We start from the raw sequence: 18,353 nt of genomic DNA on the forward strand, positions 1-18,353 counted from the left end.
ATCAAAACTCCACCAGGATCCACTCGCCGCATGGATTCCTGGACACGCTGTCCTATAATAGGCAAAAAAATTCACAGATATGGTGTACAGAAAAAAAGTTAAGCATTCCCCAATCTGGCAGTGAATTCACAAATCCAGATAAAATCCAGACTAGCACTAAATAAAGCAGCTTCCTCACATTGTGAGTAAATCGGCAAGTAGGCCAAATCCCAACATCAAATAACCCCTGAACAAATGAATGGGTAATGAATACAATTCCTTACTTTGTATGCGTATGCCTTGTGCATTCAGGTGCCCAACCATCATTTTGTATCCAGACATGGGATGCTGCTGCAGAATTTGGGTCACAGTTTCATCCAGATTGTTGTCCTCTATTGGAGTTAATAGATTGTGGACTCTGATCATCAAAAATAACAAGAAAAAAGTCACAAGAGGCAACGAAGAAATGTCACCCATCTCACAGTAAAAACAAAACGACGATTATTTTAAATCAGTGTCACCTAAAACAAACCTCATTCCTGTTTAGTCTAAATTCAGCTGCTGTGTCCTGTAGAAGTTTATACATTTTATTTATAATTTAAGTTAAAATCTTTCGTATTGTATGAGTTTATATATGCAACACTATCATGTGTCAAACTAATGCAATTGTGCTGAAATGTCACATCTGACTCTGTTCACTTTTTACTCCAGAAATAGGGTTACAGATCATCTGACAAACTGAAGATGTTAATTAATGGCACCCATGTACAGTATCAACAAATGCAGCAGCACAAATCCACTACCTGTAAGGAGTACATATGATAAACTAAGTGTAGCGACTAATTGTCCAATTTAAAAGGCCGCTAAGAGGCTCAGTGTTGTCTTGTCTGAGACATAACACACCCAGGTGTTAATTGCCGGAAATGATAGGAACCAAAGAGCGTGTGCAGGATAAACAATTAATAATACAGGCCAAACCAATGTTGGCTCCTACACTAAGTTTGTCAGTAATATAAGCATGTTAGTCACCAGTCCATCTGTCGTTGAAAACCAAAGCATATAGGCCTATATAATCAAGTATTGTTAGACCTATTCCCAGTGCATATTAATGTAAGTTAATATCAGTAACGTTAGTTAATTTTTAGTTAACTTAAACTCAGTGCAAAACTCAAAGCAGTGCAAGGAGACATATTATTGTATAAATGTTGATATCATGAACAATTTATACTAAAAGCTTGGACTCAAATGTGCACCTAACGTTATATAAGATACGACTATATAAGATAAACACAGTCTATTTCCCAGTGGTATTTGGAGATAAGGTGAGCAACATTACCATCAATAAACACTAGCTAGTTAAATATCTCTGTGAATTTGCACACATATATTGCCACCTTTAAAAGACGAGACACGGGAAACCAGACAAAAAGACAATGTAGCGTTAGGAGTAAAAATTACCCTATTCCGTACTGTGCCATCCTCCGACGAATTGTTCTCTCGCACACTCCGAACACCTGTGCTATTTCCCCAGCAGTGTGCCCCCGCAGTAGGTGTGCTTCGATTAAAGTGGGGGGTATATTGTACGACGGACGTCCAAGGGTCCCTTCTTCTGACTCTGACAGGGTGTAAAGTTGGCGGGCGACTTCTTCAAGACCGTCTAACACTGCTAGCTCCATTTCCACATCCATATCGGCGTTGAGCTGAGCCAAGTCATCCATCAATCTATCCAGACGAAACTGAACATAGTCGTTGGTTGCATGGTTCTCTAAATCGTTCGCTAATGATCGTAATTCATTCGCAATCGCTCGTACCAAAAATGCCATTACTAAACCAGAGCTACATAAATAATAAATGTCAACAACTGCAGCTAACGGTTAGCTGAGCGGGCGGGCTAGTAGCCAGCAACATTCCTGTACAGGAATCAGCTCCGCTAGTAAGGCAGAAGTAGTAGGCCCGAATCGAGCAAGCTCCTGTAACCAATCATGCTGTTGACTGAGGTTAGGACCTCCTACTTCATTAACATATGGACACAGAAATACATAAATAAATGTAGGTGAACAGAAATGTAGAAATATTTATTCTGTTATTTATTATTTTATTTATTTATTTATACATTTATTTATGCATTTATTTATTTTTTTATTCATTTCAGCATTTATTTATTTATTCCTGTATTTATTTATACATTTATTTATTCATTTCAGCTTTTATTTATTTATTCCTGTATTTATTTATACATTTATTTATTTATACTTAAGTCATGTTTAGTCCTCCATAAATTCTTGCACGGCTATGTTCTGAATTTCCTTGACTACCTTGAACATTTTCAGAATTTTCTGCAGTGGAGCCAATGGTCCTGTGCTGCTTCTGCTTCATGGAGGAGGACACTCTGCACTCTCCTGGGCGGTGTTCACTGTGAGCATAATACCTCATAACGAATTAGAAACTCAGTGCATGTTCATAATAGAATATTTATGGAGCTGTTCTTTAATTTCAGCGTCTTTGCTATACGCTATTTGATTGATTAAATGGTTTCCATATGTGTTTTTGCAGGCAGTCATATGCAGCAGGACCTATGGACCTTCGAGCTCATGGTAAATAAAGGTTCTAGTGACAGCACACTATACCACCGCGCGGTGGCCGAGTGGTAAGAGCAGGTGCTTAAAGAATAGGTGCGCAATGCCCATGCGCAGGAGACTCTGGCCCGGTCTTCACCGGTTCGAATCCAGCTCTGATCAGACCAATGACGCAATCTGCATTGCTGCGTCATTGTAGGAAGGATATTTTGATATTTTCGTACTAATACGATATTTTGCTTCGTATTAGTGGCATTTTGGAGTGGGGATGAAACCCTCCAACGTGTGAGGGGCTCAGCAGCCTCTCAGGAAGGAAATTAAACAAAAGAGAGCATTAGTAGGTGAGTAGTGCTTTACCAGAGGTAGGCCTATGTGCTACAGGCAAACAATCTTGTTGGCCGTCAAAGTTAGCTTCGAAATTATTATTAACAAGCTATTACTTTTGGAGAGTACAAATGAACGCAGGCAAGTTACAAGCTTTTAAGTTTCAAGCGCAAACTCACATAAAAACATCACCATTCCACATTTCAAAGTAATTCACAGTCACCTCCTATGAAGAACCAAATTGAAGGAGTTCTAACAATGAGCACAATCTTCAGTGGGCAAATCATTTACATTAAGAGCATTTTCAAATCATAAGAAATGTTGTAAACACTGGTGTGTTGTAGTTGATTTCATATCCAGTAGATGGCAGTGAAGCAGGATGATTTAGCGTGCTGTCTAACGTTACTTTTTATAGCTTCCACCATCCCACCGATGCTCTCTGCGTCTCCGCAGTTTGTTCAAAGGCCTGCTGAAGCCAACGCGTTAGCTAGCGGGAGTTAAGCTAGCTGTTGCTGCCATGGATGCCAGAGTTTTAGCACGTAGCTTTGGAATGCAACCTAAGCATTATAACAATAATTATGTATTTTAGGTTAAACTATTTGATCCGTTATGTTAACCGACATGAGCTTAGATATGTCAGGAGCATTCATTACACGAAAAGCAGTGTCTGGAGATATTAATGTACATTTAAGGGTGACTGGTCTCCAAAGAGACAGGTCTAATGTTTGCGTCCTGTTTGGTGATGGTCAGGGTTCACCCTGGACTCGCCAGTCTATCACAGGGCTGACATGTATAGACAGACAGGTAACCAGTCTATCACAGGGCTGACATGTAGAGACAGACAGGTAACCAGTCTATCACAGGGCTGACATGTAGAGACAGACAGGTAACCAGTCTATCACAGGGCTGACATGTAGAGACAGACAGGTAACCAGTCTATCAAAGGGCTGACATGTAGAGACAGACAGGTAACCAGTCTATCACAGGGCTGACATGTAGAGACAGACAGGTAACCAGTCTATCAAAGGGCTGACATGTAGAGACAGACAGGTAACCAGTCTATCACAGGGCTGACATGTAGAGACAGACAGGTAACCAGTCTATCAAAGGGCTGACATGTAGAGACAGACAGGTAACCAGTCTATCACAGGGCTGACATGTAGAGACAGACAGGTAACCAGTCTATCACAGGGCTGACATATAGAGACAGACAGGTAACCAGTCTATCACAGGGCTGACATGTAGAGACAGACAGGTAACCAGTCTATCAAAGGGCTGACATGTAGAGACAGACAGGTAACCAGTCTATCACAGGGCTGACATGTAGAGACAGACAGGTAACCAGTCTATAATAATAGATATATAATAATAATATATTACTGAATTTCACAATTTATTGTTTGCATTACTTGTGTCCCATCATCAATCTTTAATCTGTATCTTCTTTAATCTATTTGGGACTCAATGTAGTAGCATTTGACCGTTTTAATTATCCTGTTGCAATATGAGATTGGTTTACACTTTTGCTCTTTTTTTCTATACAGACCTGGACGGAAGAGAGATTTCTCACCCCTGCCCTGGAGTCACTACTTAGAAACCATGTTGAGGTGGAAAATGAAAATGGCAAAGATATATCCTTCTTGTGTTTGTCAGAAAATATTTATATCATATTTGACACTTTTGGTGTGGAAATCACCCAGAGCATTCAAAGCCAACTAGGTCATTTCAGATTTAGCCTTTTCTTGAGACCAGTGTGCTGTCTAACTTCAGCTTAGTATAGAAAATTAGCACTTTATGCAATTCATGTGTATTGTATTTTGAGCAGCGAATTCTTGCACGGCTATGTTCTGAATTTCCTTGACTACCTTGAACATTTTCAGAATTTTCTGCAGTGGAGCCAATGGTCCTGTGCTGCTTCTGCTTCATGGAGGAGGACACTCTGCACTCTCCTGGGCGGTGTTCACTGTGAGAATAATACCTCATAACGAATTAGAAACTCAGTGCATGTTCATAATAGAATATTTATGGAGCTGTTCTTTAATTTCAGCGTCTTTGCTATACGCTATTTGATTGATTAAATGGTTTCCGTATGTGTCTTTGCAGGCAGTCATATGCAGCAGGATCAACTGCAGGGTGGTGGCTATGGACCTTCGAGCTCATGTTAATAAAGGTTGTCACGGGAGACAACATGTAACTAGACATATTTTATTTATAGTTTAGGAAATTGAGATTGTGATGGAGATGTATTAGTTTGCTTAGTTATAATGGGAAATAGTCCATCCATCCATCCATCCATTTTCTACCGCTTATCCTGTATTCAGGGTCACGGGGGTGCTGGAGCCGATACCAGCTGTCATTGGGCGAAGGCAGGGTACACCCTGGACAGGTCGCCAGTCTATCACAGGATGGGAAATAGTCTACTTAATGAATTAAAAAAATAAAATGTTGATCACTGCATCCTCACGATTTTAGCTCACCATTTGCATTCTGTAATAATGTAATATGCCCTTAACATTGATCTATTTCTAGAACATATTGTAGTTTTGCGTTTATTTCACAGACACTGTTCTGTGCACGATCTCAGAACTGATTGGCTAGCTAGCTAGATTAACCTGCAGATATCCAGAGTCAAGACTTCCCTTTCTGTGTGTTGCTCATTGTTTACAGTCCGATTAGCAACTTGAGATGCGAGACTGGAGTTGGAGTTGAGAGATGACGTTTTCAACTGGGTTGTTTCACAAGTAGCAAGTTAACAAGCTAATTTTAAACCAATAAAAAGTTAAAGCCTTGATTGCACTTCGGCCAGTGTGTTCCCCTTTTTGCTCTTCCCATGGATTGTTTACCTGCAATCATCCAAAGCCTGCCAATGTGATTAGTCACTGACTACAAACGGGAACCAGAACATTTCCTGTACCAAAAGGTTCTGCATATGAATGCAGGCACTTTTTTTTTATAGAGATTATACATTGCATCTTCATTTCTTTGGTGGAACAAGTTGTAAAATGTGCTTCTCTCATTACCTATAGGTGACACAAAAGTGAAAAATCCTGATGATCTCTCTGCGGACACGATGGCCAAGTAAGTTGCTTTGTGTGCAGTTGATATAACATACGCACTCACTCTCCACAGCTTGGCCTTGAATCACAGAAAAATATGGGAAGCCTGAGGGGACAGTATGATCCTGCAGGACAGCCGACAGAATCGAGTCACACACACAGTCAGCTTACGTCCGTGCAGCTTCCCACCTAAAGGCAGGGTATGTTTGGTGCATCCTTGTATGGTCTTGCTTTCACGGCTCAGTCCAGAAGGAAGAAAGTCATTTGAGAGTTGTATGGATTCTTGTGATGGTGTGCATTTAGATGAATGAGTTGATAAATATGCTTTTAAAATGAAAATGAAATGATTAGTCGTTATACACTCTGTCTGGAGGTCTCTGACTGTACACACAGAAACACTGACACATGACAGGAATGTAAAACGGTTATCTTGCCTTTTCTTTCAAAAGGGACATTGGCAAAGTGGTGGAGGTGCTCTATGGGGAGAGCCCACCTCCCATCATGATTATTGGACACAGCATGGGTGGGGCCATTGCAGTTCACACTGCCGCTGCCAACCATATACCATCCCTGCTTGGCCTCTGTGTCATTGACGTTGTAGAAGGTAACTAACTGGAGACAGATATTTTTCTATTTATGACGCTTAATTTACATGATAAATGTTCGTAATTAAATCAAATGATCTCCGTATTAATCGGTGTATTCATGTCAAGTGATTGTTGTTTATTGCATTCAGGCACAGCGATGGATGCTTTGAACAGTATGCAGAATTTCCTCAGAAGTCGGCCAAAGACATTTAAATCTCTGGAGAATGCCATTGAGTGGAGGTAAACCTGCTTCGATGTATGATTGGACTAAAATATACTACTCTGCAATTTGGTTAATGGTAGCATATAGTGTCATACACATTATTTACTAAAACCGAAAAGAACCTCGCTGAAAGCATTAACCCCTGTGTTGCTTCTCCTTTGCCATCAGTGTGAAGAGTGGCCAGATTCGAAACATGGAGTCAGCACGAGTGTCAATGGGAGGCCAGGTGAAAAAGTATGTCTTCTCTGCTTCTCATCTGTACGTTAAAGGAGAAATCCGGTAATTTTTGACCCCATTTCCGTTGTCCCCAGGGTCATCCCGACTTATTAGAAGCAAAAAAACAGACAAAAATTGACGTTGCCTAGTACCTGCCTGGCAGCCTTCCAGACTCGCTCCAATGCTAACCCATTGGGGCAACTTTTATCTGCTTTCCTGGGCCTCAGAAACCAATTCCAAGACCTATGCAACACAGGTTGGGTCCATACGAGACACCACGGCGCTTGTTTAGCTCAAATAGTGTGGCAAAACGACATAAATATGTGTGTTTTTGCATGGAGTTACTCATCTCAAATCACTCCGTAGACATTAGCAGTCGATAGCCGAGCGCCTGTCGTCCCTCCCAGTCACCGCAGAAACGAAAACGTTTTCCTCGTAGTTTATATCCATAAAGAAACGACCGAGCTGTGCAGTCGTCCTGTCCGTAATAAATCCAGGAAGCTGTTATGTCCATATGTATGACTATGTTACAACATAGCAACGATAGCTTCAGCTAGTAACGTGCCGGGCGCTCGTCCCTCCCAGTCACCGCAGAAACGAAAACGTTTTCCTCGTAGATTTTGTATCCATAAAGAAATGATCGAGCAGTGCAGTCGTCCTGTCCGTAATAAATCCAGGAAGCTGTTATGTCCATATGTATGACTATGTTACAACATAGCAACGACTGCTTACAGCTAAACAGTAGCCGGGAGCCAAAAGTCTCGCGCAAGTTCCCGTCTCCCGACGTCCTCACTCTGGAGCTGTTTTCAAGCCAATACAGTGACAAACTTCTTTCCATCGAGCAGTGCTGTCATGTCCATATGACAGTGTAACTAGCGCTAGCCTACATAGTAAGATTGCTTAGCCTGTGTGACAGTTGAACCTGCTACAGCCACAACAAATCTCACGCAGTCTCAGTAGGCTAGTTGTGTTGACAGCACGAGTGGGAGTCGCGTGTCGCGTGACGCGTGTGCAGACTGCATACTCTCATCAACAGAGTGATGAGAGACACAACAGAGTGATAACGAGCACCCGGCAGGTTACTAGCTGAAGCTATCGTTGCTATGTTGTAACATAGTCATACATATGGATATAACAGCTTCATGGATTTATTACGGACATGACGACTGCACTGCTCGGTCGTTTCTTTATGGATACAAAATCAAAACTACGAGGAAAACGTTTTCGTTTCTGTGGTGACTGGGAGGGACGACAGGCGCTCGGCTATCTACTGCTAATGTCTACGGGGTGATTTGAGGTGAGTAACTTCATGCTAAAACACACATATTTATGTCATTTTGCCACACTATTTGAGCTAAACGAGCGCCGTGGTGTCTCGTACGGACCCAACCTGTGTTGCATATTTCTTGGAATTGTTTTCTGAGGCCCAGGAAAGCAGATATAACGTGCCCCAATGGGTTAGCATTGGAGCGAGTCTGGAAGGCTGCCAGGCAGGTACAGATCTCGGGCTAGGCAACGTCAATTTTTGTCGGGTTTTTTGTTTCTAATAAGTCGGGATGACCCTGAGGACAACGGAAATGGGGTCAAAAATTATCGGATTTCTCTTTTAAGGCGCCGTCAGTCACTGAAAAATGACTAAATAGTAAACCAAATAAATCTACTGGACGCTAACCTGGCGGTGGTAAAACTTAGACACCCAGTAACTACATGTTGCAGTAACACACATCCTGGACTATTATCCCTGATCATTGCACATATCATCATCTCTATATATTGTATATATACTGTGAACTTGCACATCCAGTTTTGTTATTTTTTGCACTCCCTGCACAAACTGCACTGCCCCAAAACAGTTATATTGTACATACTTGTTTATGTTATGTTATAGTGTCTCTTATATATTTTTTAGTGTACATTTCTATTCCAGTACTTTTTCTCTTTTTTATTACATGTTTATTGTATGCACCATACACAACCAAGACAAATTCCTTGCAAGTGAAAACTTACTTTGGCAATAAACCTGATTCTGATTCTGATTCCGATTCTATGAAATGTTGAGTCCTTCTGAAACTCTTCAATTCTTTTGTTATTTGGCATATTGACATCAATGTTCCTTAAAGTAACAAACTCCAAGAATCTTTGATCCTCTCATGACATTGCAGGTTTTTCATCAATGCTGCCTTCAGGGAAGTCGATCTTAAACTGTTGCTGCCAGAGGTCATCCAGGTTCACGACTGAAACTCTGTTGAGTTATTTGTGGATGCTCCCGGTTAACAGTATCTCCACTGTTTCCTGTCAGTGGACCATAGACAGTCCAGCCCAGCATGGTACGGAGAGCATACGGTCCATCATTCACGCTACACACCACTTCCAGCGGTTCCAGTGCTTTAGGGACATTAGTTCCTATAAGAAGCTCTATTCCTGCATCAATCTGAGGTAAGTGAATGTCTTTCAGATATGACCATTGTTTAATATCCCTTTCAGTCGGAATATTTCCTCTGTTCACAGGCATGGACTCTTGCGTGTAAGCTCTTGGCAGCTCGAGAAAATTGTCCCCCTCCAGTGCTGCAAACTCCAGTCCTGACACAATGTTGCTGCTTCCAACTTTCTCCTGGCCCATGGTTCGGAGGTGAATGCGGCCCTTCCTCCCTGTGAGGTGGAGTTTTTGCATTTAGCTCTCAGTGCAAAACACAGCAGTGCTCCCCTGATCCAAGAAAGCATAAGTGACAACAATTTTGGTTCCTTTATTAGATTTAACCTGTACTGGTACAATAGGCAGTTTGCAGTCCTGGTCTCCAGCCCCTGTTAGACCACTTGACATCAGTGCGTTATCAACACGCAGCTCTGGGCTCCTCTGCGTCCGCTCGGAATCTTTAACGGGTTCCTTGTGAAGTACAGTGGGATGTTTAAGGCTACACCTTGAGCAGGAAATCCTTTTGCGGCAATCTTTACTGATGTGCCCTGTACACAAGCATCCAAAACAGATGCCATTTTCCTTCAAGAAGCCGATTTTCCTCTCATGAGGCATTCTTCCCATCTGTACACTAACGTGTGTCCTCCTCCACAGCAGATGCATGCTCTCCTTCCCGTTTGGTCAATTTCCTTTTCTTTCCTTGCAGACAGATGTTTGTTCTCCAGAGGGCCTACAGTGGTAGCAAAACTGCTCCCCTTGTTTCCAGGACGAAACTGTGGCTTAGGTTTGTTTGTTCCTCTAATCATAGTTATTGGTTGAGAGTCTTGTATATTGCCGAACACAGGATCTGTCATAATTTTCACTTGCCTTTCAATGAAGTCAGCAATATCTGTGATTCTAGCTCTTCGGTTGTATCGTTCTTGCAACTCACATGTTTGGTTTCTCCATTTGTCTCTGAATTTGTAGGGCAGTTTTGGTTTTGTTCATATGAAGTTGTATTCATGTTTGTATTTGTTTCTGTTTGTTTTGGAATGAATTAATCTGCATTGACATTGAGTAACTGTTTAGCTTGTGCCTTTTCAAAATATGATTGACAAATATATGAGACAAATTAAATATGACTGGATTCAATTTAAAAGGAAATGCCCTGTTATCACGGACTAATTCCACTTCAGGGTTATAGTATACAACCCCGTAGTGTGACCCATTAAGTATCAAGACATTCTGATGTATAGTTTCAAAATAAAAGCCCATCAAAGTGTCAAATATGAGACATATTACACAGGATTTTGGGTTCAATTTAAAAGGAAACGTCCTGTTATCAAGGAATAATTCCACTTCAGAGTTATAGTATATGACCTGGTAGTGTGACCCATAAGTATCAAAACATTCTGATGTACAGTTTCAGAATAAAAGCCTGTGAAAATGTCAAATATGAAACAAATAATACCCACATTTATTACATTTGTTTGAAGCCGCTGTTCTTACTGAGTGTCTCGTTGATGCCTTTGCGCTGTGAGCGATCGCTTTCTTGTTGACTTTTTTTTTTTTTTGACAAATGTAACGACTTGCCTGTCATTAAAGTCGTTTGAGAGGATGAGGTCCTGTATGTTTGTGTGACGCGCTGCTGCTGGTTCATAAGCACGCTGAGTCCAGGTAAGTTTCAATCATTTAATAACTTAAAATGATCACAGCTACTTCAGCGGCTAGATTACACACGCCTAAAGGATGGAAAACGTGCACTGGTGGCGAATATGTAACAAAGCAACAAACTGAACAAATGCGGTCAACAAATATTACGGCTACCTACACTCCTCTCTCTCCTCCCCCAGTGCAGGTGATCCAGTTCCCTATATCTCCTACGGCAATCATCCCCCGTGCCCACGTGACCCAAGCCCTGTGTATCACCGTGACAACCAGACCAAACAAATCAAAAGACAAATAATCCACCAGTGACACAATATGGCTCCTACAAAGAGCAATATGTGACATTTTTAGGAGGTATGATAATATAGTGAAACATTTTCTCTGGGAAGCGAAAAAAGCATGAATCAAATTGAGTAAATGATGTGCCCCTTAGGGAGAAAGGGGGAATAGGGTTACCAGGTTTTATTAGATTTAACCTGTACTGGTACAATAGGCAGTTTGCAGTCCTGGTCTCCAGCCCGTTAGACCACTTGACATCAGTGCGTTATCAACACGCAGCTCTGGGCTCCTCTGCGTCCGCTCGGATTCTTTAACGGGTTCCTTGTGAAGTACAGTGGGATGTTTAAGGCTACACCTTGAGCAGGAAATCCTTTTACGGCAATCTTTACTGATGTGCCCTGTACACAAGCATCCAAAACAGATGCCATTTTCCTTCAAGAAGCCTATTTTCCTCTCATGAGGCATTCTTCCCGTAGGAGAAAGGGGGAATAGGGTTACCAGGTCCAAGATTGTACCTCTTAGCATTCCAAATGTCAAAATTAGCCAAACACTGGAAAAGAGAGACACAGTCGACTGGATGGACAATGAGAAAAATGTGTGTTCTCTCTTTAATCCGATTGAGAGACTGTCTCAACGGTCAACACAACAAATCCAATTCTTGTTCACTTTGGGGATGCATGGACCATGCATGGCTCTTTTTTTAGACGAGAGAAATCACGTGAATGAACTAATAAAGATAATTGTATTTCTATATTCTTATGTGTTGGATGGTCATTGTCGGACTCTGATGTTTATTGCAGTTTCTGCTAACAAAACCCACATTTATTACATTTGTTTGACGCAGCTGTACTTACTGAGCGTCTCGTTGATGCCTTTGCGCTGTGAGCGATCGCTTTCTTGTTGACTTTTTTTATTGACAAATGTAACTACTTGCCTGTCATTAAAGTCGTTTGAGAGGATGAGGTCCTGTATGTTTGTGTGACGCGCTGCTGCTGGTTCATAAGCACGCTGAGTCCAGGTACTATTTTCCCCAAAACATTTAGGAACCGGTGATACAAGCATCTGTAAAAACTAACAAGCAAATGAAAAATAACAATTGGGAAGAATAAACAAGACAACAGGAAATATTCATATTATTCTTGTTTATTAGAGTAACCCCTGAGTTTGACAGAAAATAACATGTAAAACATTCAAATACTCAATCCCTTACCAACAAAAATAGTGTGGATGGTGAGTGTGTGTGTGTGTGTGTGTGTGTGTTTGAGAGTGAGTGTGTATGTGTGTGTGTGTATGTATCTGATGAGTGATGGGCTGAAAACATTTGTACTTTACGGACAGAGTAAATAGTACTGTGACTTCTCTGTTTCAAAAGGAAATAGCCTCCCCCATTACGCTTGGGGGTTCACAGAACCATGTTATTGAACAATACTGAGTGCTGGCCCAATAGCTTAAACATTAAACATGGTGGGTGAAATTTGTTAACAAAATGAAATAAAAAATAATAAAATACAGCCCCTACAAATAAAAAGACTGTTGTGAATGAGTGCAGGTCAGGGTAGTGAATGTCCAACTCACACAAAGTCCCACTCAAAATCCATGAGCATCCTCAAGAGTGTGCACACATGTCGGGGATGTCGCCTGTCCATTTTCCCACTCTTCTTGCTGGTCACTTTCCCCCGCCGTGCCTTTGTCCCTCTCTCTGGGTTGATCCCAACTTAGCTTCTACAAAGCATAGCAAGGTAAAACAAGAGACACAAAAAAGAATTAGGAAATCACTTGTAGCATACCGTAAATTCTCAATTAGTGGCCGGGGCCTTTATTTACCTCACATACAGAGGATAACAGGGCTTTATTTGAAGCAGGCTTATATTAGAGACGGGCATTTATTTCTAATTCCCTCTGTTCCATAAGTCTCCTGTATTTGCTCATATTTTAGTAGGAAGCTTCCTTATTGTCTGATCTGCGTCCAGCTACTGTCAAATTTGTGTTACTGCATTATGCTGTTAATACAAACTCAAGAATTCCTGTATATGTTTCAAATTAAAAGCCCTGTAGCATTTCAATGGACAGAATCCATTCAATACATAACAAGGCTTTTATTGTGAAACAGGAACGTGTTGTGGATAATTCAGTGACTAAAATGTAGCTATGGCAATGTGGCACTTCTACGGTGTTACAAAAATACAATTTGACTGGGACCTTTGACCTTCAGTGACTGAAATAGTACAATAACACTTTGCTCTAGAAGATTTATCTTTGGGCAGAATTGTGTGTCACTAAAAAATATATTTAATAATTTATATCTGAATTTGAATTGCTCCATCCATCGTCTACTGCTTATCCTGTATTCAGTTTATTGGAATTCAGTTCCAAACTAATCAATTAATCAATTAAAATAAAAATATAAATGATTCAAATTCAGTTTGTAGTGACACATATTTCTGCCCATAGTAATCCAGAACAACAAAATGTTGAAAATAGGATGATTATATTGTGGAATTTATTAAATTAAAGTGATGGAAATACTAAATACATCAATCAGCTACCTACTCAGTTTGGGAGTCTGAGATTCAGAGTGGGGCCCTACTATACAGCAATACACATCTGACGCTAATGCCTCGATATCGGATTCAAACTTACCTCTGTATGAATTCAAGTGTGCAGGCAGCCTGATCCTGATATTGGAGGTTGAAGTTGGAGTAGCACGTGAAGACAACAGCAAGCCCCAAAACAAACGATGCTCCTTCACACACCAACTGACCCTCGATGCTTACATCTAACGCTGGTCACAAATCATTGGACCTGAAACACAATGAAAAAAGAGTTAGGCTGATTGTCACATTGACCATTTGATGTATTATCAGGTGGCCACTTGCTGCTATATTGTTTTCGTCCATTGCACTGCCTTTGATGTATGTGTTATAGAGGGTCAGTAGCATTCCACACCCAACAACGAGAATGCACATAGCGAGTGGGCCAAGCCGTCTCTTTGAGATTCAGGTTCAATAGAAATACTCTGCATATGTGCAGTAGTACAGTGTAAGTAAACATGTGGGACTTAGGGTTTACCTAGAATGATCAACAAGGGCTATGGCCAGGGCGAATGATGTCTTCACAGTCGCTGCTGTTGCTGACACCTATATAGGAGACAAAAACAGCATTGCAGTTCTAAGTTAATGTTAATATAATTAAACAATGTTTTAACTATGGTTGTCATCAATGTCATATTGAAAGAAATTATTTAAAAATTACACTGAGCTCCATTCATTGCATTTCAATAATTTCTATGTCTTAATCTGGAATAAAATTGACTACATCATCTATACTGGCATCTGCCTACAAAGGCATATTAGTACCACATGCATGGCCGCAAAACTGACAACTGAACATTCTAGAAACACATGCTAGACTGCTGCCTCGTCTCCCTTGTTGGTATTAATATATTATGCAACCATACAATATTATTAAGCATCTGACGAAGCGCTAAGACAGTTAACGCCTTAGTTAGCAGTTAGCTAGCCTTTACATGTGCTGTGCTAGCATACGTGTTGGAAAAGTTGAGCTTAAGTTGAGAACTTGACTTACCATGGGGTACTCGTTTCCCTTCTTTGTCTTTTCGTCTGGTCTGGAGCTCAAAAATTAACTAAATAAATCCACTGGACGCTCCAAACTTGGCGGTGATAAAAAAAAAGTCGGGATGACCCTGAGGACAACGGAAATGGGGTCAAAAATGACCGGATTTCTCCTTTAAGGCGCCGTCTTCATCGACAGTCACTGAAAAATGACTAAATAGTAAACCAAATAAATCTACTGGACGCTAACCTGGCGGTGGTAAAACTTAGACACGTAACGTTAATAAATCCAAGCTTTCGGTGTCGTCTCTCCGGTGTTTCCTGCGCTGGAGGCTGCTGCTGCTGCTGCCGCGACGTCAGTGCAGACGAACTGTGGTGCTGAACGGTCACAACGCGAAAAAAATAAGTGCAACTTTTAAATATTTCCTCTTTATCTGGTCAAATTAAAGTGACATAAGGTTACGTACGCATCAACTATAGACTGTATAAAATATACAAGACAAAATTTCAAATTAAGAATGACTATTTCAGCTCTGACTAATGATTATCCTTCAAACTTCAAATATGAATGATCATGTTATTTTCCCGAGATTCTCAGCTGTAAGCAGTAAATAACTGTGAAAAGAAACATTTGACCGTTGGGATGCTTGAGTAGCCTACGGAAGCGCATTGCATTCACTGGATAAAAAAAAATTAGACGCCTTATCTCGTAATTATGAGAAAAGATCTCGTAATTATGAGAAAACATCTCGTAGCCTAATTATGAGAAAAAATCTCGTAATTATGAGATCAGGATCTCGTAATTATGAGAAAACATCTCGTAATTATGAGATCAGGAATCCCAACGTCTTGAGATGCGTGCGCAGTGTTGACATACTGATATTGAAACCATCCTCATTTCCAGAAACCTCAAAATTTCCCAGTATCTCAAGCCGAGAAGGTGGTAATAGCAGATTAACTGCGATAGCGCCATCATTGCCACTGAGAGAGGACTATCTTTTATCTTTTCTCATAATTACGAGATCCTGATCTCATAATTACGAGATCTTTTCTCGTAATTACGAGATCCTGATCTCGTAATTACGAGATATTTTCTCATAATTACGAGATCCTGATCTCGTAATTACGAGATCTTTTCTCATAATTACGAGATCCTGATCTCGTAATTACGAGATATTTTCTCATAATTACGAGATCCTGATCTCATAATTACGAGATCTTTTCTCATAATTACGAGATAAGGCGTTTTATCCAGTGAATGCAATGCGCTTCCGTACTTGAGCAAGCGTCATGACTCCCAGAATGCTTTGCTTTCACAGCAATACACTGTACAATCGTAATTCAGTACTTCACCGTTAGAATTTCACTGTAAATTTTCAGGGAAGTCTTACAGTATACTGTGTAATGTACAGAAAAACAGCTATTCGTTATTATTTTTTCTATATTTATTTTTACAGCGTGACACCGTGAGTGAGAGCGGTGGAGAGGAAATACAGGTGCGCTCAGCAGGCCGTCTTAAGAGCGTGGGCTGGCCAGTTCATGGGAGTGATGACAGAACTGTACACGGATGATCCGTGATAACTTCATCTTTCTTACCCCTGAACTGGAACCAACGCTCACCTAAATGTGTAAAGTCAATGCAACAAAGAATTAAGGAGGGGGGACTTTAATTAACGCTACATGAAGACGCTGTAGTCACGTAGCGTTATCTTCCCGGCAAAAGTTGGGAAGCTTTCGTGCAGGTAAGATGGGGTGATGCTCTCTGTCTGTTGGTTAAGTTAGCATAAGTTATTTTGTCTTAAACTGTATATAAACGTAACAATATCATTGCTAACACACTTCTGAATATTCACGTTTGTTTTGTTAAATTTGACGGAGATTTTACCCTCATTTGCATATTTAACGACCTGCTGCAGCAGACAGAGAGCTCTGACAGCCTGTGTGTACCGACTGTGTCCCTCGCTGTCCCTATAGGGGACATCAGATGTATGGATGTAAGAATTACCAGACACGCACAGACATGCATGCACACACAGAGATAGACAGAGACAGACAGACAAACAGACACAGACAGACAGACAGACAGATAGACAGACAGACACACACATAGAGATAGACAGACACACAGACACATACACACAGGCCAAAATCCAAATCCAGAGGAACAGCATCAGAGGAGCTACAGGTAGACCGGCTGGAGAGAGCAACCATCCTTTTTAAACATTGAACCAGTCCGGCCCTCGACTTGTACCAAATTTTACATTTTGTCCCACAGTGTATTTGAGTTTGAAACCCTTGGTGTAGGGTAATGTAATGGTAGTTCAATGCAAATCAATGCAGGTAATTCTCTTTCACTATTTTCACGTCACAACTCTAGGACTTGCTGGAGGTGCAACTGTGAAAGACACAGTTTGGGGCATCCTCAGACGAGCCATGATGAACGATCTGGCTCTGAAAATTACCTGGAGTGGTGGTAATCGAAAGCTGGCCTTTGACAGGCTTCAGCTAAAAGCTGTGGTAGTGGGTAAGTTTAATAACTGTTGAAGTTTTAATGAAGCATTCCAAGGTTATAGTTGATTTAGTAAGTCTGTTTATGTTGTCTTTGTATATACTATCACTTTTAGCCGCTGTGAGAAGAAACCCCGCCTGCTCTTCAGCCACCGACGATGAAATTGCCAAATCAATTAATAAATGGTTTTACTGGGCTGGAGACAGAGACGGCGGGAGGAAGAAGCGCCAGGACCAAGCGAACACCAAGCCAGGACCCAGCCAGAACCCAGCTAGCACCCAGCCAGGAGCACGCACACACACACAGATAAACAGAGACGGACAGACAGACAGACAGACAGACAGATAGGCAGGCAGACAGACAGACAGACAGACAGACACACACACACACACACAGATAGAGAGAGAGAGACAGACAGACAGACAGACACACACACACACACACACACACACACACAGACAGACAGACAGACACACACTGTGTGCAGCCTGGACGGCTGTCTCCTCCAGTCTGAGCGGCTTCCAATAATAGCCGATACTGAGCACACACACACACACAGTTGGGTTAGAACCTTCACACTATTGTGACTTGTATTGTTTTATGAAACAGTTGTTGTTATATGTTCTATATATTGGAGTTATCTCACATACGTTCTTTGATGTGATTTAATTTAAGTTTTTGACTTGCCTTGTCTTTTTCATGTTGTGATGTTGGGGATCTGAACAAATAAAACCAAAACTATAACGTGTTTATAAAGTTGTTATATTTAATATTATTGTTATTGTCTGTTTTTGGCCTGCATTCTCTTTGTGTACCTGGCCATACAACTAATTAAAAAAAGAAGAAATGATTTAAATCTTCGTATTTGTTTTTCAAATACAGCAGTAAATAATTATGAAATGGGGAGGGGTGGGGGGTGTCAGGTTTATTTAGCTTTGGCTACTTTTTGGCTGGGTTGTGGGGATTTGGAGC

The 18,353-nt window shown here is 41.0% G+C and overlaps 1 long non-coding RNA gene and 1 pseudogene across 2 annotated transcripts in view; one reads left to right on the forward strand and one right to left on the reverse strand.

Annotated features, from left to right (window-relative positions):
* Positions 1 to 7,072, forward strand: part of LOC311025297 (protein phosphatase methylesterase 1-like) — a 59,888-nt pseudogene extending 52,816 nt beyond the window's left edge. Inside the window, exons 3-8 of the transcript in view lie at positions 4,760 to 4,844; positions 4,983 to 5,049; positions 5,906 to 5,957; positions 6,385 to 6,539; positions 6,672 to 6,762; positions 6,914 to 7,072. The product of the transcript in view is annotated as a protein phosphatase methylesterase 1-like (transcript). The remainder of the gene's footprint in view (positions 1 to 4,759; positions 4,845 to 4,982; positions 5,050 to 5,905; positions 5,958 to 6,384; positions 6,540 to 6,671; positions 6,763 to 6,913) is intronic.
* A 5,708-nt stretch (positions 7,073 to 12,780) lies between these two features.
* LOC311025689 lies at positions 12,781 to 14,776 on the reverse strand. Its single transcript, XR_014598410.1, has 3 exons — positions 14,370 to 14,776; positions 13,941 to 14,102; positions 12,781 to 13,022 (listed from the first exon to the last, which is right to left on the reverse strand). It is a non-coding gene; the product is annotated as an uncharacterized lncRNA (long non-coding RNA).
* Positions 14,777 to 18,353: the final 3,577 nt, after the last annotated feature.

This window comes from Eutrigla gurnardus, assembly GCF_963514095.1.
Source record: "Eutrigla gurnardus genome assembly, chromosome: 15".
In the NCBI taxonomy this organism is placed as follows: Eukaryota; Metazoa; Chordata; class Actinopteri; order Perciformes; family Triglidae; genus Eutrigla; species Eutrigla gurnardus.